A 26,364-nucleotide genomic window follows, 5' to 3' on the forward strand; every position below is an offset into this window, starting at 1 on the left:
AAATATTCTATTGTGCCAAGCCCTGGAAGAGATGATCACGTTGGCGATAGAAAAGAGCATTCAACGATTCGCCGAACAGCCATGATTCCGCCCAAAGTTACAGAATGCCGGAGCTAAACTCAGGTTAATTTCGGTGAGCAGCAGATCCAGTTGGAGTGTCGCTGATCTATTCGGCGAAGGACAATCAGGTCGCCAAAGATTGCTGAAGAAGATCTGAACACACACTGATGAGATAAATAATAGATAAAAGGCGATTCGCGGAAGTGTTCGGCGATCCCGATCTGGATCGCCTAAAGTTACAGTAGCCGAACCAAGAAAGAGTGAAAAATGAAGGCGAGATAAAGAACAATCGGCGCGTCGCCGACCTATCGGCGACATCCGACTAACCTCGTAGAATGGTTTGTAACAGTCACACATTAGACTTATTTAAATTGATTTATGGAAAGGAGAGTGGATATTCATTCACGAGGGAGCAAACCAATTAGAGAGACGATACCACCAAAGGCTCTGGAGAGGGATTTTTATCTTAATATTCTTAGAGATTTTGTAATCAAGAAGATTTTTAGTTGATTTCTTCATAGAAATTCTCATTTCTATATTCACTTATGGGAAGAATAATGATTGTTAATTTTTCTACTTTTAATATGAGTGGCTAAAACCCTTCTGTTGGGGTTTTGACTATGAAGCCAATTGTTGAAGTTTTGCGAAGTGGGTATTATTGAAATGCAAATAGGGAGGTTAATTTGAAGTTGGTCTGAATTGTTACTGCGTTTCGAAGTTGGTTTGCATATTTAGTGTAATTGATTCCGCGTTGTGAGCTTACTCGAGAGAGAAGCACGAAACCAAAGTAGCAATCTTAGCATCCTTAGTAGTGGGTTACTCGGATTTCATCTCGAGAGAGTGAAATCCGAGATCTATCCTTTGTATCTAGCTCGAGAGAGTGGATTTGATAAGGACAAAGGGCTGGGCATCTTCTGATCAGTGATGAAGTTCGAGAGAATTCGTCTTAGAAAAGGTAATTGTTCGAGAGAAGGTTATCTTATATATGGCCCGACCTACCCACAACAAAATAAACTACTATTAGTATCAAGATTCACCCTCTAAAGTAAAATTCGACAATTGGCTGGTCAATTCCCCAAGTTCTACTCTACTATTTGTTCAATTCGTGTGTATTTGTGAAGTTGGATCGATATTTGCTAAATATAACCATAACCTTGAAGGCATAACAAGTATAACATTGAAGAGATTGTGTCAAAGTTTCATTTTTGAATTTGAAGGAAAAACTACTCCCTTGGACTTGACCCCAACCCTTGGTTGGGTTATATATTATTAAACGATCGCTAATGCTTAGTATTGGATGAAGTATCTTTGATAGCGTTTATCAGAAGCAACTCCGGGTACCTCTAAAGACACTCAGTAACAGTGTTAGTAATAAATAAATATAAAAATGAATAAATAAAATAATAACTTAAAAATAAAAACCCGTTTTATTAACATGGGAGACCTTGGAAATCGACAGTAATTTCTTCATCGGCCAATTTTAACATACAAAAATCTGAATTTAAATTAAATTTTTGTATTTTAAAATGGGGAGGCCTCAAAAATCAACGGAGAGATTTTTTATTGGCCAATTTTAATATATAACTTTAACATTTGTCAATGATAAAAAGGATAAACATTCAAATGGTCAAATTAGTTAAAAACAAAAACAATTAGTAAATTAATGGTAAATGAAACAGATAGCGTGAAAAGAAATTAGGGGTGTCAAAAATGAACCCAAACATAGGTAACCTGCCCAATTCAATTTCGAATTTCAACCCGTTTTAAAACTCTTTACTAAGATATGTTCCTATATTAAAGGTATGAATTATTATCTATTTAACATCTTTAGGATTTATCTATCCATTTGTTACTTTTTTTAAAAAAAATCTTGAGCGGAAATTCGAATTGTGATTATAAAAGTTAAATGTCACTATGTTAAAATTATTGAGATTAATTGGGTCAAATTGGGTCTTTTAGCCCATTTGAACCCAACTCATTTGAGCCCAAAGTAAACTTGGGGGGGTCAAGACCCAACCCAATTTCTATCTCAACCCATTTTAATAACTCCAATTTCAACTCAACCCGCCCATTTGACACCCCTAAAAGAAATGCATACTAGAGAAGAATTTAAATCCATACCAAATAAATTCACAAGTAAAAATACTTAACAGAAAGCTTGTAAAGCTAATGCAACTTAATGTATCACAACAAATTATTAAAATAACATCAACACAACAACAAACAAAACATAAAGCTCAACTAAAATCCAAAGTAGTAAGTAAAATAGTAGATAAATGATGGAAAACAACCCCAAAATAATAATCAAATTGTAAAAAAAAAATATAGAGGCACACAATCTAACACAGTTCAGTAGGTAAATGACAATGAAAGCAAATAAAAATATAAAAATGCATAGTTCAATACAACAAGGAAACAAAATCAATAAAAGATAAATCAAAATTTTTACCAGAAATTGGAGCAAATTAGTGAAGCTTGATGTATTTGTGGACTGGTTTGGAGCTCGTAGATCGCTGGAGTTGTAGAGCTTGGCAGATCTGGTTATTCGAGCTTCGAGCTCCATCGGAGATGTGAAATGGGTCTGGTTGATCTGGGACCTGCAAGCAAAAGAAAAAAATGGAAAAAGGGAAGGGGAAGTGAGAGATTTTGTGTTGTTTCTACGTCACTGGAGATGGAGTAACGCCGGACAACAAATAAAGGAAAAATCATGAAAGGGAAAAGGGGAAGGGACTGGTGTTGTTTAGCTCTGGTTAATCAGAGCTTTGAGCTCCTCGCCGAAAAAAAATGGGAAGAACAAAGGGATTTTTTGGTGTGGTGGACTCGTGGAGTTTCTGATAGATTTGAGGCTGTTTGGTGGTGTTCCAACGTGGGATTTGGGTCTGATTTGTTGGCCGCTTGGTCGACTTCTGGTGGCATGATTCTAGTTTGGTGTAGCAGGTTGTTTTGGATGGTTGAATGGGGGTGCGGTGGTTTGGAGTTTCGGGGTGGTTTGGTATGTTGATTTTGGTTTGGGGTTTTGATGGGTCATTTGGGACTGTGTTGGTCGGATACGAGGTCGTTCTGGTGCTGTTTCACCGGTGAACTAATGGTTAGGGAGAGGAGAAATAAGGCTCGCCATTCACTAGTAGATGGTGATGGCGTCCGACAACCTTGGACAGTGGTGGGGTTTTGTTTTCTTTGGCGTCGAGGAGTGAAAAGGGATGATCCAACAGTGAGGTATTTTGGTTGTTTCTGATGGTTGTTGACTACTGGAAAAGGAGGGGAACAAATGGAGACACCGGAAAAATAATAAAAAATACTTCCTCTATTCCATTTTATATGTCACCTTTTTATTTTGCATTTGCATTAATAGATGATCTAACTTTACCCTTCTACCCTTATTTAATGTTTTCTTTAGTCAACTTTATTAATATATGACAAGATTAATTAACTATTATATCAAGGATATAATAGGCAAAATATGGTAATTTATGCATAAATTTTATAAAATGACAAGCATTGTGGTCCAACTATTTATAGAGAGAGATGACATATAAAATGAGACGGAGGGAGTAAAAGAATTTCTTAAACTCTAAAATATCTGAAATTAAATCCCTTATTTACAATTTTATCCACCACCACTAATTTAATGACCAAGAAATTCTTTAAATTATAAATTGAAAAACCGCCTTCATACAATACTACTATCTTAAAATCGTGGGCTAAAACCACCGGTTAATAAAATATCTGTGTATGCATGTCACGCCCCAAACTCGAGGGGCGCAACTGGCTCCTAATGCCAAAACTTAGGCCCGAGCCGACCCTGCTGAACCATTTGCTACTAGCGCATGGTAGCCCACGCAATCAAGAAAACAAACAACTATATTTCGGCTTAAAACTAAGCCCTCGGCCGGCAAGGCCCCTGTCAACTAATCTATAAAAGAAACAGCTACTCCCAGGAGATCATATAAATAAATAGCCAACTAGCACAAAAGTTCTGATTGGGCCGTCGAGGCCACCATGATATCTATACCAAAACTAAAAGCAGGTATATATCAAGACAATACATCAAACAGCTCACAAGCTTCAGCAAACCAACAAACTAGGCCAGTATGGCCATAACCTAGCTATACACCCCACAGACTAGTCTGCAAGCTTCTAAGAGTAGTAAAGATTGGCGGGACAGGGCCCCTGCCTACCCATAAAAATAGATACAACAAAAGCTAACAAACCTCCCAACTCTAGCAGCTTCGGAGGAAAGGAGAAGTCAATCCTACTTCTGAGGAGGTCTATTGGGTCATCTGTCGGGACCTGCATACATGAATGCAGCTCCCCCAGGCAATGGGGCGTCAGTAGGAAATAATGTATAGAGTATGAACGGCTATAGACTAAATGAGCAAGTATCATAATATACCAAAAGCAATCAGGTAAGAAAATCAAAATTTAGATAAGCATGCTAACTGACTACTGAATCTCAAAAAAATACAAAAATGATCAAACAACAACCTAACCAAACCCCCATAAGTTAGGTAGGCACAAATAACATACCACCTACCTAGGTCCCCATAAGCCCAAAAGGTGCCAAATCAATCTACATAACCCTATCGGTAACCCCTTGTCTTTGTAAGAAGTCACATAGCCCTTTTTTGGCAACGATATAACCCCGTAGGTAGTGCATAGCCCTCTTAGGCAACATCATAGCTCTGTGGGTTGCACATACCCCTCTTTTGCATCAACATAGCCTTGTAGGCAACACATAACTCTCTTTGACGTAAAAATATCCCCGTAGGCAACACATAACACTCTTTGGCATCAATATAGCCCCGTGGGAAACTCATAGCCCTCTTAGGCAATAGCATAGTCCTATTAGACAACATCATATGCCCCATAGGCAGTTCATAGCTCAACAACTAACCACAATAGCCCCAAGGGAGACAACAAACAATTGAATAAGCTAAAGGCGAGCAATTTAGCTATAAACTATATATATATATATATATATATAGTCTCCAAGTCGTTCCTAACTTAGGGTCGTTCTGAACAGATTATGAGTCCCTATAATGAGGGTTTATAATCACTCAATCAGCCAACCACTCACAATTACATCTACAAGATAACCAACATTAACTACCCTATTATATCACTCTCAAGCTCTAAGGAAACATGCCGAATGAAGGGAATAGCCTTAACATACCTTTTCTTTTATGATTTATGCTAAAAATACCTCTGTTCGCACCACTACAACACTAAGGAAAAAAGGTAAAATCAATCATTAATTAAGGATAAAAATTACTACGACAATTCGACAATCGATACGGATTCCTATCGTAAGTTACTATCCAAGACCTAAGGTATCCGTAAACTGATAAAAGGTGATTCATACCTTTGTTTACACACCCAGAACACTTGAATAAAATCAATCCACTGAAAAAAAAATTGTTGCCACAATCTCCACGGAGCTACCCCGCTCAATTCACCCTAAAATTATACCAAAATGACGAGCTCGCGACATAGGGAATTTTTCGATAAGGAGCAAAGAAGAGATCATGAACACACAGATGATTTGAGGAGTAATTTTCTAATTTTCGTGGGTTTTTTACGAGTTGGAATGAAGAAAAATGAAGAAGATGCTATCTTATAAGCTTCCAACACCTAGGGGACCCACCTCACGTGCCTGATTGCGCAGTCTGGCAAAAATGTGAATATCTCTCTATTTTGAAGTCGTATGAACAACGATTTGATGCGTTGGAAACTAGACTTGTAGACCTTCGATTCGATAGGTCGTGGGCCCCATAACTCTTTATAGATTGGGAGAAAACCTCCGAGACATTTGACCCAAATTTCAGAGAAATCTTTAAAAAGTAACTTACGATAACTTTCGCCAACATTTATTTCACAACTTACCTAACTTCAAAACTTGAGATACAACCCTTGAACACTTAAAATATGACATACTACATCATTCTTAATTTAGTACTCACCCTCATTGTCTTTCCACGAAGGTACGAGTTAATTTAGACGTTTCAAAAAGTTGGGGTGTTACATTCTTCCCCCCTGGAAACATTCGTCCTCGAATAAAAAATCTGAGTCACACGATTAAGTCGTTAGAAGTTGCCAAAATTTAGGCAGAGTATCCTTTGTAAATGTGACTATCCAGGAACCTGAAACGCAGAAATTCTAACTTAGGCGTCTCACAGGATGACATAAATAACTAAGCACTATAGCTCCACAATAACAGTGCAAGCAAATATACAACGACAACAACAATAATAATAATAAGCAACAATATAAAAAAATCATATTGGTATCTAACCTCACTGCACTAATATAAACTGATATGCCATCACCCTGGGGTATAAAACAAGTGAGGATATTTGGACCTCATGCCATCCTCAGCTTCCCAGGTCACCTCTTCTCTATTCTTGTTTCTCCACAATACTTTAACCGAAGCCACCTTTTTTTCCTCAATTTACAGACCTGTCGATCTAATATGGCAATTGGAGTTTCCTCGTAGGACAACTCTTTTGTGATATGATCATCCTCAATCGGGACAACCCGAGAAGGGTCTCCTACGCTCTTCCGTAGCATCGATACATGGAAAACTGGATGAACATATTCTAGCCCCGAAGGGAATTCAAACTCATAAGCCACTTGTCCTACCCTCCGAAGGATCCGGTATGGCCCAATAAATCTTTGACTAAGCTTGCCTTTCTTGCCAAATCTCATAACACCCTTCATAGGGGAGACTTTTAAGAATACCCAGTCATCGACACAAAACTCTAAGTCCCTTCGTCACACATCTTATTATGACTTTTGTCGGCTTTGAGCTGTTAACAACCTCTCCCGGATGAGCTTAACTTGCTCCACTGTCTATTGTACTAAGTCTAGTCCAATCAACCCTGACTCACCTACCTCGAACCATCCGATGGGGGACCTACATTTTTGCCCATAAAAAGCCTCATAAGGTGCCATCCTTATGCTTGAATGATAACTATTATTGTATGCAAACTCAATAAGAGGTAAGTGGTCATCCCAACTTCCCTTGAAGTCTAGCACGCGCACCCATAACATATCCTCGAGTGTCAAAATTGTGCGCTCAACCTGGCCTTTTGTCTGAGGGTGAAAGGTTGTACTAAGATTAACCTGTGTCCCCAGTCCTTTCTGGAAGGACTTCCAGAAGTTGGCGGTAAATTGTGCTTCTCTATCAGAGATAATAGATATTGGGACACCGTGTATCCTAAACAATCTCTCTAATATAGAGCCCTGCATAGTCTTCGGCTATGAAAGTAGTCTTGACTGGTAAGAAGTGGTTGATTTTGCTAGTCTGTCAACAATTACCCAAATAAAGTCAAACTTACGATGCGATCGAGGTAACCCTGTAATAAAGTCCATATTAATTGCTTCCCACTTCCACAAAGGAATGGCTATTTCCTAGACTAGCCCAGCGGGCTTTTGGTGCTCAACCTTCACTTGTTGGCAGTTAGGACACTATGCCACAAACTCAGCAACGTCCTTCTTCATCCTGTGCTACCAATAGATCTCCTTAATATCATGGTACATCTTCATCGAACCAGGGTGAATAGAATAACGGGAATGATGTGCCTCTTCCATAATCTGATGTCGAAGCCCTGCAACATCCGAATCACTCAATCGACCGCTATATCTGAGGACTCCATCTCCTGCTATATCAAATGCTAAAGACTGCTGATCTTGAGCCTTGGCTCTGAGCTGGTCTAACCTAGGATCCTCCTATTGTTGTGCTTTTACCTCTACAACTAGAGATGTCCTGAATTGTGACCCCACTATCGTCTGCCTCTAACAATCTGACTCCCAAGATAGCTAACTGATGAAGCTATCGTGCTAGCTCACTCTTCTCAACACCTAAATAAGATAAACTACCCATAGATCTTCGACTGAGGGCATCGGCTACCACATTCACCTTTCCTGGATGATATAAAATATCCACGTCGTAGTCTTTAAGTAAATCAAGACACCGACGTTGTCACAAATTTAAATCCTTCTGTCTAAAGATATATTGAAGGCTCTTATGATCTATGAAGATGTCAACATGAACGCTATACAAATAGTGTCTCCAGATCTTTAACGCATGCACAACTCTAAATCGTGGGTCAGATAGTTCTTCTGATGCTTCCTTAGCTTCCTTGAAGCATATGCGATAACCTTACCATGTTGCATTATAACACATCCTAACCCAACACCAGAAGCATCGCAGTACACTGCATAGCCCTCTGCACCCTCTGGCAATGCTAGAACTGGTGCTGATGTCAACATGCCCTTTGGCTCTTGGAAACTATGCTTGCAAGCCTCAGTCCACTGGAGCTTAGCTGCTTTTTAAGTCAGCTTCGTTAATGGTGCTGAAAGTGAAGAAAACTCCTCTATAAACCTTCTGTAGTACCTAGCTAACCCTAAGAAACTACAAACCTCAGTCGTAGTCATGGGTCTGGGCCAAGTCTTTACGGCCTCAATTTTTTGTGTATCAACCGCAATGCCTGCATCTGATACAATATGGCCTAAGAAAGCTACAGAGTCTAACCAGAACTCACACTTATAAAACTTTGCATAAAGTTCTCGGTCTCGAAGAACCTGAAGGACTGCTCGCAGATGATTTGCATGCTCAACTTTTGAACGTGAATACACTAAAATATCATCCATAAATACAATCACAAACAAGTCTAGATACGGCCTGAATATACTATTCATTTGGTCCATGAACAATGCTGGGGAATTAGTTAATCAAAAAGACATTACCAAGAACTCAAAGTGTCCATATCTGGTTCTAAAAGCTGTCTTTAGAACATATTTCTACTGAATTCATATATGGTGGTACCCTGATCTGAAATCAATCTTTGAGAAGAACCTAGCACCTTGTAATTGATCAAACAAGTCATCGATCCTTGGAAGGGGATACTTATTCTTTATAGTCGCCTTATTCAGCTGTCGGTAATCCATACACATTCTTAGTGAGCCATCTTTCTTCCTTATGAATAACACTGACGCACCCCATGGTGAAGCACTAGGCCTAATAAAACCTTTATCCAGCAAGTCTTGCAGTTGATCCGTCAACTCCTTTAGCTCAGCAGAAGCCATTCTATAAGGAGGGATAAATATGGGTTGCGTACCTGGTAGAATATCGATAGCAAAATCAATTTCCCGTTCTGGAGGGATACTAGGAAGCTTGTCTAGAAACACATCTAGAAATTCATTAATTCCCAGAACAGACTCAAGAGTCGGTGGTTCTGCATCTTGATGTTTGTATAATCAAGACACAATTTCCTATGCAAGTGTGTACGATTGTACAATAGTAAAGTAACCCAACCAAGGGTTGGGTTCGAGTCCCAAGGGAGTGGACTTGAGAATTAATAGAAAAATAAAATTAAGTTCTAATTAGTCATAGCTAAAAACATTATCGAATATAAACATGTTAAATCTAAGAGTGACACAAGAGTGTCAATTAATAATGTGTGTTTGTCACAAGTAAACAAAAACAACAAAAATGCAAAGAGTACTAATCAGGGAGAGGGGATTCTTGGGATGTGGTAGGAATACGGGATAGAATAAACTATTGGGTACATGCTTTTGATAATAAATCTGTTGAATATTTGTGACTAGGCTAGACTATAGTGGGGGTAAATTCTCTCTCGAGCAACTTACCTCGAATCAACTCAGTTGCTCTCGAACACCGAGTTGCCGCATGAAGAACAACCTCCTCCTTAGCCCACTCACTCTCTCGAGCTGAGTGTGTGAGAGAAGGACTAGGGTTCACTCTCTCGAGTTGAACCTCATGTCGACCCAATCCCACCGACCATCAATTTAGTAGTCTTAGGTTTACGACCTCTCTCTCGAGCAACTGAAAACACAAAGGTGAAATCGTATTTGCAACTACAATTTCATTAAGTTCAACCACAACTACAAAACGAAATCACATTTACACAACAAATAAACCATCAACAAGTAAGACCCAACAGATAATCTAACTCATATTCACAAAATCACACCCCAAGAATTGGGGTTTTAGCTAGACATGTAAAAGTGATAGAAATTTATACCACTATGAGTTTGCATTCAAATGTGTATGAAGATTTAAGTCTCAAAACAAGCAAAGAGTAAAGAATTCACAAGACCCAAGTCCAAATTCTTGGAATTGAAACCCTTTGAATCTTCAAGTTCTTCAAAACCCTATCCAAACTTAGAACTCAAAATTCTATGTTAAAAATTTCTATATTAAAATCTGATGTTAAGCTACAACTCTCAACGAGTATTTATAGTTTTCAAAAATCTTTGCTGCAGCGGATCATTCGGCGTCGTTAGTCCAGATCGCTGATCAACTCGGCGATCCGCCCTTTGGTAGGTTTCGTCGCTGTCTTTCTCTATCCTTCAGCATCGTCGTGTTTTGGATCATTGGGCGACATAGTACTGCTTTGCGGAACTGCTCGGCGACATGCCGACTGCTTCTTTTTACCGTCGATTTGATCCTTTCTTTCAGGGCTCAGCACACTAGAACAAAAGGCGAGGATAAGACCGTTTGGTGACTCGTCAAATGGTTCGGCGATTTTCAGATCTTTATTTCTTCGTTCTTTCAGCTGCCTTTGTTCCTCTTTTGCTAAGTAGTGTCCGTGCTTTCCCTCAAACTCCTAATACCTGTAATTTAAGGGTTTTCATAGTTATTGAGATAAAATATGCATTTGAGGACAATAATACTATCAAAATATAGCCCTAAATGAGTCCAATTTGTGGACTCCCCAACTTAAACTTTTGCTTGTCCTCAAGCAAACTCAAGTTCAGCCGTTCAAAAAAGGTGTCTCAAACAATGCTACATAAGACTCGATCATGAATGCATACAACAAGACTCAATTTACTTATGCAAAGATCAAATGTGCACTCAAATATTCAAGTTGTGACTCACCAATATCAAATAATCTCATGCTCACAATACTTGCTTCAAGTGCAAGTTCAAGCTCAACTATAGTGTTCAAATGTCTTCACACAAATGATTCCATATTCACACAATGGTTCACAGCTTAAAGCTTCAGCATCAGATGCAACGCTCACACTCACAAAGATGAACACAGTGCATAATTTCACCCATAGGTTTGCCCGTATTTTTCAATCAACACTTGCTTCAGCTCACTCATAATCACAAAGGTCTTTCAAGGCTTGTAATGGGGCAGAGTGCAAAGGTATGCTCATTTAGGCTCAATGACTTTCATCCCCATGAAATGTGGTGCTCTCAACACTTTCTTTCCTTTTCTTTCATCATTTTCATTAGTTCTCATAAGTCATCCTATTATTCACTTCCCATGGATTTTTTGGGAACCCATTCTTTTTGTAGTTTTCAACTTTATTCCACAACTTTTCTTTTCTTATTCTTTTTTTTTTATTTTTTTTAATATATAAATATATGGTGGGGTTCTATTTTTCTCAACACCATACGTTAAAAGAGACTTGCATTGCACTTCTTAATTTGCCCTTATCTTTTCACCACACTCCTAACTTAGGCTTTTGGCCTAAGTTGGCTATTCAACTATCCACAACTTCATGAGGATTATGGGTGATGGATAAAGAAAGGTCATTTTTTTCATCAAGTTTCTTCCAAAGAAAGGGAAAACTCAAGGGGTTTTCAAAAGCGGTTCACACACTCACAAGGTAGGTCACAAAAGAGGTATATATCAAATTGGTTCACACTCTTAGAAGTTGCCTAAGATCATATCAAGAGATAACATCACTTAGTTGACCGGACCAACGGGGAAAATTTTAGGATCCATCATGCATAGTTCAGAGGTAAGCTCATCACACTAGGCATTGACACTATAAGTCAAACAAGACTACACACTTTCGCTAGTGAGCAATGATCATCACAAGAGACTCAATTTGATACTAGGCTAGTAATAACGAGATGCAAAGAGTTCACATATTATCTATGCAACTTCATTTGGCCTCATCGTAGCCATGCATTCATGTTCGTTCAATTGAGAGCACTATTCAAGTCATCCGTATTGATCAGAACCGAGACTCAAATTTTTGCAAAAGAATAGCCATATTCAACACACGAGAGGTGGAAAAAGAATTTCGAACGGGTCAAAATCATTTTGCAATTTAAAATAAAAGGAGCCACAAGCTCAAACATCCGTAGAAAGCAGTGTAAACACAATTTAAGCACAAAGCCCAAATATATACACAAAAACACGAGTTGCAAATAGCATGCAAAAGGTGAGCCTCACTCCACCATAATTAAAAAGTATTTTTCCTCAAATGCAATTAACATAATATCCAGAATTTAGAATAAACAAAGACAGAGAGGGAGGTAGAGAAAAATTCTGTCTACACAGTCGCTCCATCTGTCTGGGCACAAGTGCCTGATGTGTTAGTCTGGGCTTGAATAATAGTCCCCGGAGCTACTTTAGAAGGTTCAGCGGCAACTGGCGTACTGAAATTGTCCAAGTCATGAGCCGCCAAGAAGGAAGGTATAGTTGTACATAATCCACGAGTCCATAAAAGGACTGTGGGATCTCGGGGGATAGATCTCTTGATGGAACTAGGCTTTTTGCCCTCTCTTCCTGTCTTGGGAGGATTCGCTTCCCTTGTACCTTTCCTGAAATTTTTTGCTCTTATCTGTCGGGGTGGCCTATTTCTTCCAACTAATTTTGGTTTAGCCATATCTGCAAAACTTCGGGAAAGAGTTAGAAAATATCTCAACAAAAACATAGAAGTTCAACTGCAGAAAAACTCCACCGAACCAGTTGGCGAAACGCGCAACCGCTTAGGTAATTCGCCAAGTGCAGTACACAGAGGATACAAAGGAGTAGACAAAGGGTGAACAAGAGGTCTCTCGGCGAGACGCCGAGTGCGTTCGGCGACATCAGGCTTCTCGCCGAAAGTTACAGAATCAACAGCACATTTATCATTCAATTAAAGGTGAGATGGGGACGTTAGGCAAACCGCGGAGTGGTTCGGCGAGCTCAACCTAGCTTGCCAAATGGCTCAATGTACCTGTTTTCAACCCATCTTCTCGAATTCAACCCTGCAACCCCCGAAAGTAAAATCAAAATATGCAATAGTCAAATTAGGTTAAGGACCAGTGACACTTATGCATAACCCATTATTTTTCATCCACTATAGGGCACAATTTTCAGGGATAAACTATTTAACTCAGTATGGTCAATATTATCTAATCAAAGCAAGCAAAAAAAAATTCTAATCTTCTCAGAGAGGACCAACACACATTATCAAAGTAATGTCATTGCATTTGAGAACAACCTTTAATAAAAGGAACTTAGGACTCGGACACCAACCTTAGATGCCGATTAAGATGCTACTAAGATGCTAGGCGACAATGCAATCCAGATCCGAGCATAATTCAACAACCAAAATACAATAGAGATGCAACGATATTGAAAGTAAAACTAGGTGTGAGTTTGTAAAGTTTGAAAATGAGGGAAAGCGTAGGAAATTGAAACTTTTAAACCTTTGGCTTGAAAAACTTCCAGTTCTTGACCACTCGGCGACATTAGTCGTGAGCGCCGAACCATTCAGTGTCACGCCGAGCAATCATATTCTTCACCAATTTTTACAGAATCCCCCAGTTAATTAGGGAGTCCAAATGGCGGTCTCCGCCGAAATCGCCGATAGTCGGCGATTTGCCAAGAATTTTCTGTGCTCGCCGAGTTTTACACACTCCAATGTAAGTTGGTCTTGAGTCTAACAGTGGTCTAGTTCGGGGTCGCCGAGCCGTTCAACGATTCGTTGATTAGACTTGTTGCTCACCAATCTTCCCTTTTCGATCTCTTTCCACACTTCCATCTGCACAATCAACACACCATTATTTTATTAAAGCAACATAGAGCAATAAATGGTTTTTGGTTGCCTCCCAAACAACACCTTAGTTAATGTCGTGGCACGACGCGAAAGTGCCTTCAAGCATCTTCCAGATACACCACCTCGACCAAAGAAATCTCTTGACATTCCCCAAAATATAATTTCAAACGTTGACCGTTCACTTTAAATGGAGGTCCCTCTTGATCTTCAACTTCTATGGCACCATTGGTGAACACTCGTGTTACTCTAAAAGGTCCAGACCATTTGGATTTGAGCTTTTTGGGAAAGAGTCTAAGTCGAGAGTTGTATAGCAACACCCACTCTCCTACCTTGAAGTCCCGCTTGAGTATTCGAGCATCATGCCATTTCTTCATGTTCTCTTTGTAAATGGCTGAACTTTCATAAGATTTGAGTCTAAATTCATCCAGTTTGTTCAACTGCTCTACCCTTCCCCTTGAAGTTTTTGACCAGTTCAAATTTAAAGCTTTCAATGCCCACAATGCTTTGTGTTCCAACTCGTTAGGCAAATGACAAGCCTTACCAAAAACCAATTGATATGGGGACATACCAATAGGTGTTTTGTAAGCGGTCCAATATGCCCATAATGCATCATCGAGCTTCCTAGACCAGTTAGTTCTGTTGGCATTCACTGTCTTTGCTAAGATGCTTTTGATCTCCCAATTTGATACCTCGACCTGGCCATTTGTTTGGGGATGATATAGGGTTGCTACCTTGTGTTTCACCCCATATTTGCTCAGTGCCATTGAAAACCACTTATTGTAAAAGTGGGATCCCCCATCACTAATAATTGCCCTAGGAGTGCCAAATCTTGCAAAGAAGTAACGTTTCAAGAATTGGACAACACTTTTTCCTTCGTTGTTTGGAAGTGCAATGACTTCCACCCATTTGGAAACATAATCTACAGCCACCAAGATATATTTATTTCCAAATGAGCTCACAAATGGGCCCATGAAATCGATCCCCTAAACATCGAATAGCTTGACCTCTAAAATAAGAGTGAGAGGTAGTTCATGTCTTCTAGACACTCCACCTTGTTGTTGACATTGAGAGCGTTTCTTTGCAAATTCATGTGCATCCTTGTAGAGGGACAGCCAGTAATATCCACTTTGGAGAACTTTAGCGGCGGTGTAGATATCACTATGGTGACCTCTCACTGGAGATGCATGACAAGCATGGAGAATTTCTACCACTTCTTCTTCAGGAACACACCTTCTAATGACATGGTCAGCACACTCTCGAAACAGGTACGGTTCATCCCAAAAGTATTATTTAACATTGAACATGAACCTCTTTTGCTGGTAAACGGTCAACTCATCCGACATCAGTCCATTCACAATGTACTTTGCAAAATCTACATACAATGGTGTATGTTTGAGAGATATTGCAAACACCTGTTCATTGGGGAAGGAGTCATCTATGTCGACCTCATGTTCAACATCTTCCTTTTCTTCCAACCTCCATAAGTGATCAACCATTTGATTTTTGCAGCATTTATGATCTTTTACCTCAAAATCAAATTCTTGTAATAGTAGCACCCACCTTATCAATCTTGGTTTTGCATCTTTCTTTGCCATCAAGTAACGGAGTGCAGCATGATCAGTATGTACAATTACTTTGGTGCCTAGCAGGTATGCCCAAAACTTTTCAAATGCATAGACTACCGCAAGCAATTCTTGTTCAGTGACTGTATAATTTCACTGGGCACTATTTAGAGTTTTGCTTGCGTAATAAATTGGATGAAATAGTTTGTTGCGCTTTTGCCCCAACACTACCCCCAATGCCATACCACTAGCATCACACATTACTTCAAAAGATTCAGACCAATTAGGGCTGATGATAATCAGGGTGGATACTAGTTTCTCTTTCATACATTGAAATGCAACCATACTGGCGTCACCAAAATAGAACTTCGCTTCCTTCTCCAAGAGTTTGCATAATGGGTGTGCAATCTTTGAGAAGTCTTTAAAGAACTTTCGGTAGAGCCCTGCATGCCCCAAGAAACTACGAACACCCTTCACTGAAATCAGCAGGGGTATTTTCTCAATAACCTCAATTTTTGCCTTGTCAACTTCTAGCCCGTTTTGCGATACCTTGTGCCCAAGAACAGTACCTTCCTCCACCATAAAGTGACATTTCTCCCAATTCAGAACCAGATTCAGTTCCACGCATCTTTGGAGCACTTTCCCTAAGTGTGTCAAGCATTCTTCAAATTTATCCCCTACGACTAAGAAGTCGTCCATGAATACCTCCATAGATTCTTCGACCAGATCCGCAAAAATAGATAACATGCAATGTTGAAATGTCTTTGGGGCATTACATAACCCGAATGGCAACCTTTTGAATGCAAATGTTCCATAAGGGCAAGTAAAAGTGGTTTTTTCTTGGTCTTCAGGCGCAATAGAGATTTCATTATAGCTGGAGTACCCATCTAAGAAACAATACCACACCCCTTTCCGATAACCGGTCAAGCATCTGGTCCATGAAAGGCATTAGAAAGTGGTCCTTTTCGGTCCATGAATTAAGTTTTAGATAGTCCATGCATACTCTCCACCCAGTAACTAGTCTAGTCAGCACGAGTTCCCCTTTTGCATTTGGGACTACAATGATATCTCCCTTTTTCGGTACATATTACACCGGGCTTACCCATTTACTATATGTAATCGGGTAGATTATTCCCGCGTCTAACCACTTGATGATCTCCTTTTTCAGCACCTCTTACATTTGTGGGTTCAATCTCCGTTGATGTTCCACACTAGGTTTACATTCATTATCAAGCCGGATCTTGTGAGTACAAATACCAGGAGGAATGCCCACTATATCAGCTATGGTCCATCCTATAGCTTTTATATGCTTTTGTAGTACTTCAATGAGTAATTTTCATCTGCCTTTCAAGCAAGTCAGCTGCGATAATAACTGGTAAAGTATTATTGGCTCCCAAGAATGCATATTTGAGATGAGAAGGTAGTGCTTTTAACTCCAGATTTGGCGGTTCCTCAGTTAATGGCTTTGCAGAAGGACTTCTCTATTTTTTAGGTCGATATCTAACTTGATTGGATTCCTTGAATATACTCCTAATCCCGATAAGGTAGCTACCACTTCATTATAGCCTTGAACTTCAGATTCATCATAATTAGCAATCACAGATTCAAGGGGTTCATTCTTTCGCATCAAATGGCTCACACTTGCCACTGCCTCATCTATAACATCCTCAGTAGACACCACATCGATATCGCTTGGTTGTTTCATGGATTTGAAAATATTGAAGGTTACCTCATCATCATTCACCCGAAACTTCAATTTCCCGCTTTCGACATCCACCAATGCCCTCCCGGTTGCTAAGAATGGCCTTCCCAAAATAATGGGGATTTCAGCATCGATCTCACAATCTAAAATCACAAAGTCAGCCGGAAAGATAAACTGATCTACTTTTACCAAGATGTCATAGAGTATCCCCACTGGGTGCTTGATTGATCGATCTTCCATAAGGAGTTTCATTGTGGTTGTCTTTGGTTCACCCAAACCAAGTTGCTTGTATATTGCATAAGGGATCAAGTTGATGCTTGCTCCTAAATCACACAAAGCTTTAGCGAATTGGAGCATGCCAATGGTGCATGGGATGGTGAATGCCCCAGGATATTCTCTTTTAGTGATTAACTCTTTTGTCATAATTGCGCTGCAACTATGGGGCACTTCAATAGTTTCGTAGTCCAAGTTCCTTTTCTTTGTAACTAATTCCTTTATGAATTTGGCGTATCCCGACATTTCCAACAACTTCCACCAAAGGAAGGTTAATTGATAATTTCTTGAACACTGACAAGAATTTTTTGAACTTCTCATATTCATTCTTCTTTTTCAAGCGTTGGGGAAATGGTGGAGGTATTTTGGGTAAAGGGAGCATAACTTTTGGAACTTGAACATGTTTCTCCGTTTCCTCCTGTGGTTGTTTGGCAAGGTTTTGTTGAATAGGTAATTCTTGTTCTTCCATACCTTGGCTTTCTTCATGCTTTTGAGGATCCTCATCTTCTATCACATTTCCTATTACCACATTTCCGCTACGGGTAACCACAGCCAACCCTCTTTCATTATCTTCCATTAGTGTTTTGGACGTTAATTGAGCTGATAATGGACTCAATTGACCTTCCAGCATTTTGATGACATCATCTTGAGAATTTACTTTACTGCTTGATGATGAAAAGTCATATTTCATCCCTTTTAGCAAATCATCAGAGCCCTCAACTGTATCAAGTATGTGTGACAATAAATCATTTACCCGATGACTACTTAAACTCTCTTTAGATTTCGAGCTTTCACTCAAGCGAGTAAGGTCCTCCTCATGATCATCTTGATCAGCCCAATCTTGCCAATATCTCCTTAGTTCTTCACCCCTGTAATAGTTCCAACCTTGATTTCCGCCCCGCTATTGATAGCGTGGGTGGAAAGCCTTCTCATATCTTTTGGAGTTTCAACCTTGATTCTCCCCCGGTCTTGAGTAATCGGAAGAAGAACCCCTCTCAATTCGAAATACTCCATATGTCCCCTTCATGTGTTCTTGTAGAATTTCCATTTGAGAAAACATCTTTTTGATGTTTTCGTTCCTCTCCTTCTTTTTATCGAGTTGTTTTTACGTTAATCTGAAGCACAATGGTGAAACTTGATCATCTTTGGTGTACCATACCTGGTTTACTTTAGTCATACCATCTAGAAGAAATGAGGCTACTTCAAATGATTGTAACATTATTCCTCCTTTCACCAATTGATCAACTATACCTTTATTAACCGAGTCCAGACTACGGTAAAAGTATTGGAGCAATAATTCACTTGGCAGTCCATGCGTTGGGGACTTTCACAAAAATCTCTTGAACTTTGTCCATGATTCGTGAATTGGTTCGCCTTCCTTTTACTTAAAATTCTGGATATCGTCCCTCAATTTCATCATTCTTGATGGAGGAAAGAATATTTCATGGAAGGCTATAACCAACTCCTCCCATGACTTGATGGAGTTGTTTGGAAGCTCGACCAACCATTTAGTAGCTCCTAGGTCAATGATAATGGAAATAAGCAAAGTCGTATGGATTCTTGTGATAGATTCTTGAACGATAAAGGGGTGCACACTTCCACTAAACTTTGTATATGTTCGTGCGAATCTTCATGCTCTAACCCTCCATATAAACCTCTTGAATGTATGAGCTGGAGTGTCGAGCTAGTAACTTCAAACATTGCATTTCTGTCGGCTTGTGGCATGCTAATTGCACCCATCTCACACACGTCGGCAGGGTTATAAACACTATTAACATCATCAATGTCGTCTCGATAGAGAGCACCATTCGCTGGATGGCCTGCTTGGCAGCTATTTTCCCCGTTTGCACTCATTTGTCCTGTTGTGACACACAAACACTCAAAGCAAAACTGAAAGTTAAGTGAGTAGAACTACAACTATCAAGAACAAAAATTCTACTAATTTAAGAATTCTCAAATAACACCACTCCCCGATAGCAACGCCATTTTGATGTTTGCGTAATCAAGACACAATTTCCAATGCAAATGTCTATGATCGTACAATAGTAAAGTTACCCAATCAAGGGTTGGTGTCAAGTCCTAAGGGCGTGGGCTTGAGAATTAATAGAAAAATAAAATTAACTTCCAATTAGTCATAGCTAAAAACATTATCGAATATAAACATGTTAAATCTAAGGGGTGGCACACGAGTGTCAATTAACAATAGGGATTTGTCACAAGTAAACAAAAATAGCAAAGATGCAAAGAGTACTAATCAAGTAGAGGGGATTCTTGAGATGTGATAGGAATACGGGATGGACTAAACTATTGGGTACATGCTATTGATATTAAATCCGTTGAATATTTATGACTAGGCCAGACTATAGTGGGGGTAAATTCTCTCTCAAGCAACTTAGCCCGAATCAACTCGTTTTCTCTCGAACATCGAGTTGCCACATGAAGAACAATCTCCACCTTAGCCCACTCACTCTCTCAATCTGAGTGTGTGGGAGAAGGACTAGGGTTCACTCTCTCGAGCTGAACCTCATGTCGACCCAATCCCACCGACCATCAATTTAGTAGTCTTAGGTTTACGATATCTCTCTCGAGCAAGCCAAAAACACAAAGGTGAAATCGTATTAGCAACTACAATTTCATTAAGTTCCACCACAACTACTAAACTAAATCATATTTACACAACAAATAAACCATCAACAAGAAAGACCCAACAGATAATCTAACTCATATTCACAAAATCACACCCCATGAATTGGGGTTTTAGCTAGACATGTAAAAGAGATAGAAATTTATACCAATATGAGTTTGCATTCAAATGGGTATGAAGATTTAAGTCTCAAAACAAGCAAAGAGTGAAGAATCCACAAGGCCCAAGTCCAAATTCGTGGAGTTGAAACCCTTTGAATCTTCAAGTTCTTCAAAACCCTCTCAAAACTTAGAACTCAAAATTCTATGTTAAAAATTTCTATATTAAAAATCTGATGTTAAGCTATAACTCTCAACGAGTATTTATAGTTTTTAAAAATTTGTGATGTAGCGAATCATTCAGCATCGTTAGTCGAGATCACCGATCAACTCGGCGATCCTCCCTTTGGTAGGTTTCATCGCCGTCTTGCTCTATCCTTCAGCATCGTCATGTTTTGGATCATTGGGTGACATAGTACTGCTTCGCGGAACTGCTCGGCCACACGCCGACTGCTCCTTTTCACCGCTGATTTAATTCTTTCTTTCAGGGCTCAGCACACTAGAACAAAAGGCGAGAATAAGACCTTTTGGCGACTCGCCGAATGGGTTCGACGATTCTCAGATCTGCATTTCTTCATTCTTTTAGCTGCCTTTGTTCCTTTTTTGCTAAGTATTGTCCATGTTTTCGCTCAAACTCCAAATACCTGAAACTTAAGGGTTTTCATCAGATATTGAGATAAAATATTCATTTGAGGACACTAATTCTATTAAAATATCGCCCTAAATGAGTCCAATTTGTGGACTCATCACATCTATATCATGAACGCGAACAAGATGATAAATACAACCTTTAGTAATCATCCTCGTCGCCTTAAGATAGGAAATAAACCTACTTTTCGGCATTGCTCTGTAGCCTTTCCATTCCAGATCTGCCTTTCCTGGAAAGTGGAATCTAACAATCTTTGTCTGACACTTAACATTAGCATAATAAGCCGCTAACCAGTCCATACCCATAATGACATCGAAATCGACCATCTCTAACTCTACCAGGTATACAGAGGTCTGACGGTCGATAATTTCTACCGTACAACCTCGATAGACTCTCCTGGCAATAATAGACTCACCAACTGGTGTAGATACAATAAAGGATCGATCTAATGACTCTGCTACTATACATAACTTCCCCGCAATAAATGGGGTAACATAAGATAGAGTAGATCCAGGATCTATCAAAGCATAAACACAATGAGAGCAAACAATTAATGCACCTGTCACAACATCTAGTGATGACTCTGAGACCTGTCGGCCGGCTAGTGAATATGTACGGTTCTGGTCACCATAATAACTAGATGCTCCCTCTCTGCCTACGCCTCTACCTACTGAAGTCTAGGACTGTGCTAATGAGGAAGAACCTACTACTGACCCGGTCGACTGACCTATACCAACCTGACCTATGGTCGGGCAGTTCTTCCACCCATGCCCCTGTTGTCCACAAGAATAACAACTTGTGGAACCCTGCCTGCACCTCCCAAAATGCATCCTACCTTAAGTAGCACAACGCGGTGGTGCTGTCCTAGCCTAGCCTGAACGTCTCTTCTGCTGAGAGCCTGATGCTCGTGAACCCTAACTTGGGCCTGACTATCCCTGATGATCATATCTACTACCTTGGAACTGTTGTGGTGGAGTTCTAGGTGGCCTACTAGAATATCGAGGTCTAGGACTACCCTAAAAATCTCCCGGTGAACCAGCGGGCCTAGCCCTCTTCTGTCTCTCTCTCTCGACACTCTCACTCATATATTGTAGATGTCGGTGATCCTCTATGTCTTGTGCAAAGACCAGAATTCGTGAGATATTCATATTATCATTTAATGCGGCAGTAGAATAAGCGTCAATATTCTGAGTCAAGCCCTCTCACAAATCTACGCACCCTCTCACAAACTAAAGGTGGTACTGCTGGTGGAGCCGGAAGTCCTGTAGCCCTCAAAGGCTCCTGAAGCGGTGGAGAAACTATAGGGAGCTGAGAAGATGTCTCCCCCTGGATCTCACAATGGGCTACCTCCACCTATGGTACGTTGTCAGTACCCTCGCCTACAACTATATCTAGCCCCTGGCTAGCTGTGGCTATCTGGTGTCAGCCATCTCTATCTGCATACAAGTATCAATTATAAGCAAGAAACCTCAACCCTTAAGACACTGTTCTATAGCACGATGTGAGCAAAAGAAGGATAGTCATTCTAACATGCTCGGTAGCTTCTTGCTTATCGAAAGTGGTACACAACACATTTATAAACAAGACTCTACTAGACACGGCTTGCAGACTCCCTAGGATACGACGTCGCTATGATATCAAGTTTGTCACGCCCCAAAATCGAGGGGTGCAACTAGCTCTTAATGCCAAAACTCAGGCCCGAGCCGACCCTGCTGAACCATTTGCTACTAGCGCATGGCTGCCACATGCAATCAAGAAAACAAACAAGTATATCTCGGCTTAAAACTATGCCCTCGGCCGGCAAGGCCCCTATCAACTGATCTATAAAAGAAACAGCTACTCCCAAGAGATCATATATATAAATAGCCAACTAGCACAAAAGTCCTGATTGGGCCGTCGAGACCACCATGATATCTATACCAAAACTGAAAGCATGTATATATCAAGACAATACATCAAACAACTCACAAGCTTCAGCAAACCAACAAACTAGGGTAGTATTGCCATAACGTAGCTATACACCCCACACACTAGTCTACAAGCCTCTAAAAGTAGTAAAGATTGGCGGGACAGGGTCCCAGCCTACCCATAAAAATATATACAACAAAAGCTAACAAACCTCCCAACTCTGGCATCTCTGGAGGAAAAGGGCTAGCCAACCAGATAGAAGTCAATCCTGCTTCTGAGGAGGTCTACTGGGTCGTCAATCGGGACCTACATACATGAATGCAGCTCCCCCAGGCAATGGGCCGTTAGTACAAAACAATGTACATAGTATGAACAGCTATAGACTAAATGAACAAGTATCATAATATACCAAAAGCAATCAGATAAGAAAATCAAAATTTAGATAAGCATGCTAACCGACTACTGAATCTCAAAAAATACAAAAATGATCAAACAACAACCAAACCAAGCCCCCATAAGCTCGGTAGGTACAAACAACATACCACCTACCTAGGCCCTCATAAGCCCAGAAAGTGCCAAATCAATCTACATAACCCTATCAGTAGCCCCTTGTCTTTGTAAGAGTCACATAGTCCTTTTGGCAACGATATTGCCCCGTAGGCAGTGCATAGCCCTCTTAGGCAACATCATAACTCTGTGGGTTGCACATAGCCCTCTTTTGCATCAACATAGCCCTGTAGGCAACACATAGCCCTCTTTAGCGTCAAAATATCCCCGTATGCAACACATAACACTCTTTTGCATCAATATAGCCCCATGGAAAACACATAACCCTCTTAGGCAATAACATAGTCCTATTACACAACATCATAGCCCCCATAGGTAATTCATCGCTCAACAACTAACCACAATAGCCCCAAGGGCGACAACAAACAATTGAATAAGCTAAAGGCGAGCAATTTATCTATAAACAATATATATATATATATATATATTCCAAGTCGTTCCTAACTTAGGGTCGTTCTTAACAGATTATGAGTCCCTACAATGAGGTTTTATAACCACTCAATCAACCAACTACTCACAATTACATCTACAAGTTCACCAACATTAACTACCCTATTATATCATTCCCAAGCTCTAAGGAAACATGCTGAACGAAGGGAATTACCTTACATACCATTTCTTTTATAATTTATGCTAAAAATATCTTTGTCCGCACCACTACAAAACTAAAGAAAAAAGGTAAAATCAATCATTAATTAAGGATAAAAATTATTACGACAATTCGACAATCGATACGGATTCATATCGTAAATTACTATCCAAGACCTAAGGTATCTGTAAACTGATAAAAGGTGATTCATACCTTTCTTTACATGCCTAGAACACTTGAATAAAATCAATCCATTGAAAAATAAACCTTGCTGCCACAACCTCCAAGGAGCTACACCGCTCAATTCACCATGAAAATTATACCGAAACAACGAGCTCACGACGTAGGGAAATTTTCAATAAGGAGCCAAGAAGAGATCATGAACACACAAGGATGATTTGAGGAGTTATTTTCTGATTTTCGTGGGTTTCTTACGAGTTGGAATGAAGAAAAATGAAGAAGATGCTATCTTATAAGCATCCACCAACCTAGGGGACCCACCTCACGTGCCTACTTTTGCAGTCTCGCGAAAACGCGAATATCTCTCTATTCTAAAGTCGTATGAACAACGGTTTGATGCATTGAAAACTAGACTCGTAGACCTTTGATTCAACAGGTTGTGGGCCCCATAAATCTTTATAGATTGGGAGAAAACCTCCGAGACATTTGACCCAAATTTTAGAGAAATTTTTAAAAAGGAACTTACGAAACTTTCGCCAACTTTTATTTTGCAACTTACCTAACTTCAAAACTTGAGATACAACCCTTGAACACTTAAAATATGATATACCACATCATTCTTAGAGTTAATTTAGACGTTTCAAATAGTCGGGGTGTTACAATGCAATCTTGTTTGTATTTAAATATATTTCTAGACTGCGCTAAAAACACAAAAAATGAATCTATATCTATATCTATATTACCTTAAAAGCATGAACTCCTAACTTGAATGTTAAATTATTATAATATTCCTAACTTAGGTTGTGACTTTTTCGATGAGTTGTGACTTTTCCAATAAGTTCTAACTTATTCCAAAGGGTTGTGATTTTTCGATGAGTTGTGACTTTCGAAATAGTTGTGACTTTTTCAACAAGTTGTGACTTTTTTCAAAGGATTGTGATTTTTCGATGAGTTGTGACATTCCAAATAGTTGTGACTTTTCGGAAAGGTCATGAATTTTCAGATAAGACACAAAAAACACTTTTTCATACCACCATTTGTTGACTATAAATAGAGGAGCTTCCTCTCATTTTTCAACCACAATTTTTTTTAATCTCCTACTCTTCTTCTTCTTGCATTTTCAATTTTTTGTGTTTTATTATTGTTGAGTGAATTCGAAGCTTAGCGGAATATGATGTACCACTATTTAGATGAAGTAAATCGTTCTATCCTAAGAGGTTATATTCCATAACCTTGAGTACTTGAGGAAAATAATTTTAATGATATAATAATTATTTTTTTCTTAATATATACAACAGTATGTAATGTTTCAATATGTGAAGTTAGCATGATATAGTCTAAATTAATTTATTTTTATTAACAATTTCTCTTGTGATGTAGATATATGCTTTTGAATATTTTTTTCAAAAATTTAGATAATTTTCACGATTTGTTTTTTTATGCTCAAGACAAAAGAATGACTTTATTTATCAATGCTACTTATGTGATTTTAGATTGTCATGATGTTTGCTTCAAAATAGTTATTACTATATAAATGTTGCCCTTTTGTTTTACTTATATACTATTTCTTAATATTTTAGTATTTTAGACAAAGAAAAGTTCATATGACTTGTCATAATATCAGTTGATGTTTGTATTAGTTTAATTTTTATAATTTATTTAATAGCTAATTTTTATTAGATAAATATTCTCATTACTAAAAATATATATTTATATTTGGGTAGTTATTTGTATTTAAATTATAGTATTATATATGTCGCGAATGTATTAATAAGTTAACAAGATCTTCTAACTTCAAAAGTTTGTTTTTTTTTGAAAAAAAACTCACAACAAATGTAAAAATATGTGAATATACATGAATCATTTTAAAATTTATCATTTACAAAATAATTTTTATATTCAGTAATATGGAATAGACGTTTACATTTGGTCCCTACACTAAATTAAAATCTAGTAACTATAAAAAAAATAGTAACATTAATTAGAAGTCCTATTTATTTATGTAAGTATAAAATTTATTCGAAATTCAGCTACTGCACATTAATTCTTTAGTTATAACATTATAAATTCTCTGAATTATTACTAATTACTGCAAACGGTATTCAAACTCTTTTACACTCTCAGTTATAATATTAGGAATTTCATTGTTATTACATTAATTATTTCTATCTTTCATCTTTCCTTATATTATTTTTTTACCAATAATTTTTCATATTATTATACTGCCGCAATATATGTGATAACACAGTTTTGTTATTTTTCCTTTGACAAATCATGCTTGGTTGAATAAATTGAAATATAGTTTACAAGTATATGAACT

This window comes from Solanum stenotomum, chromosome 5 (assembly GCF_019186545.1).
Source record: "Solanum stenotomum isolate F172 chromosome 5, ASM1918654v1, whole genome shotgun sequence".
Classification (NCBI taxonomy): Eukaryota; Viridiplantae; Streptophyta; class Magnoliopsida; order Solanales; family Solanaceae; genus Solanum; species Solanum stenotomum.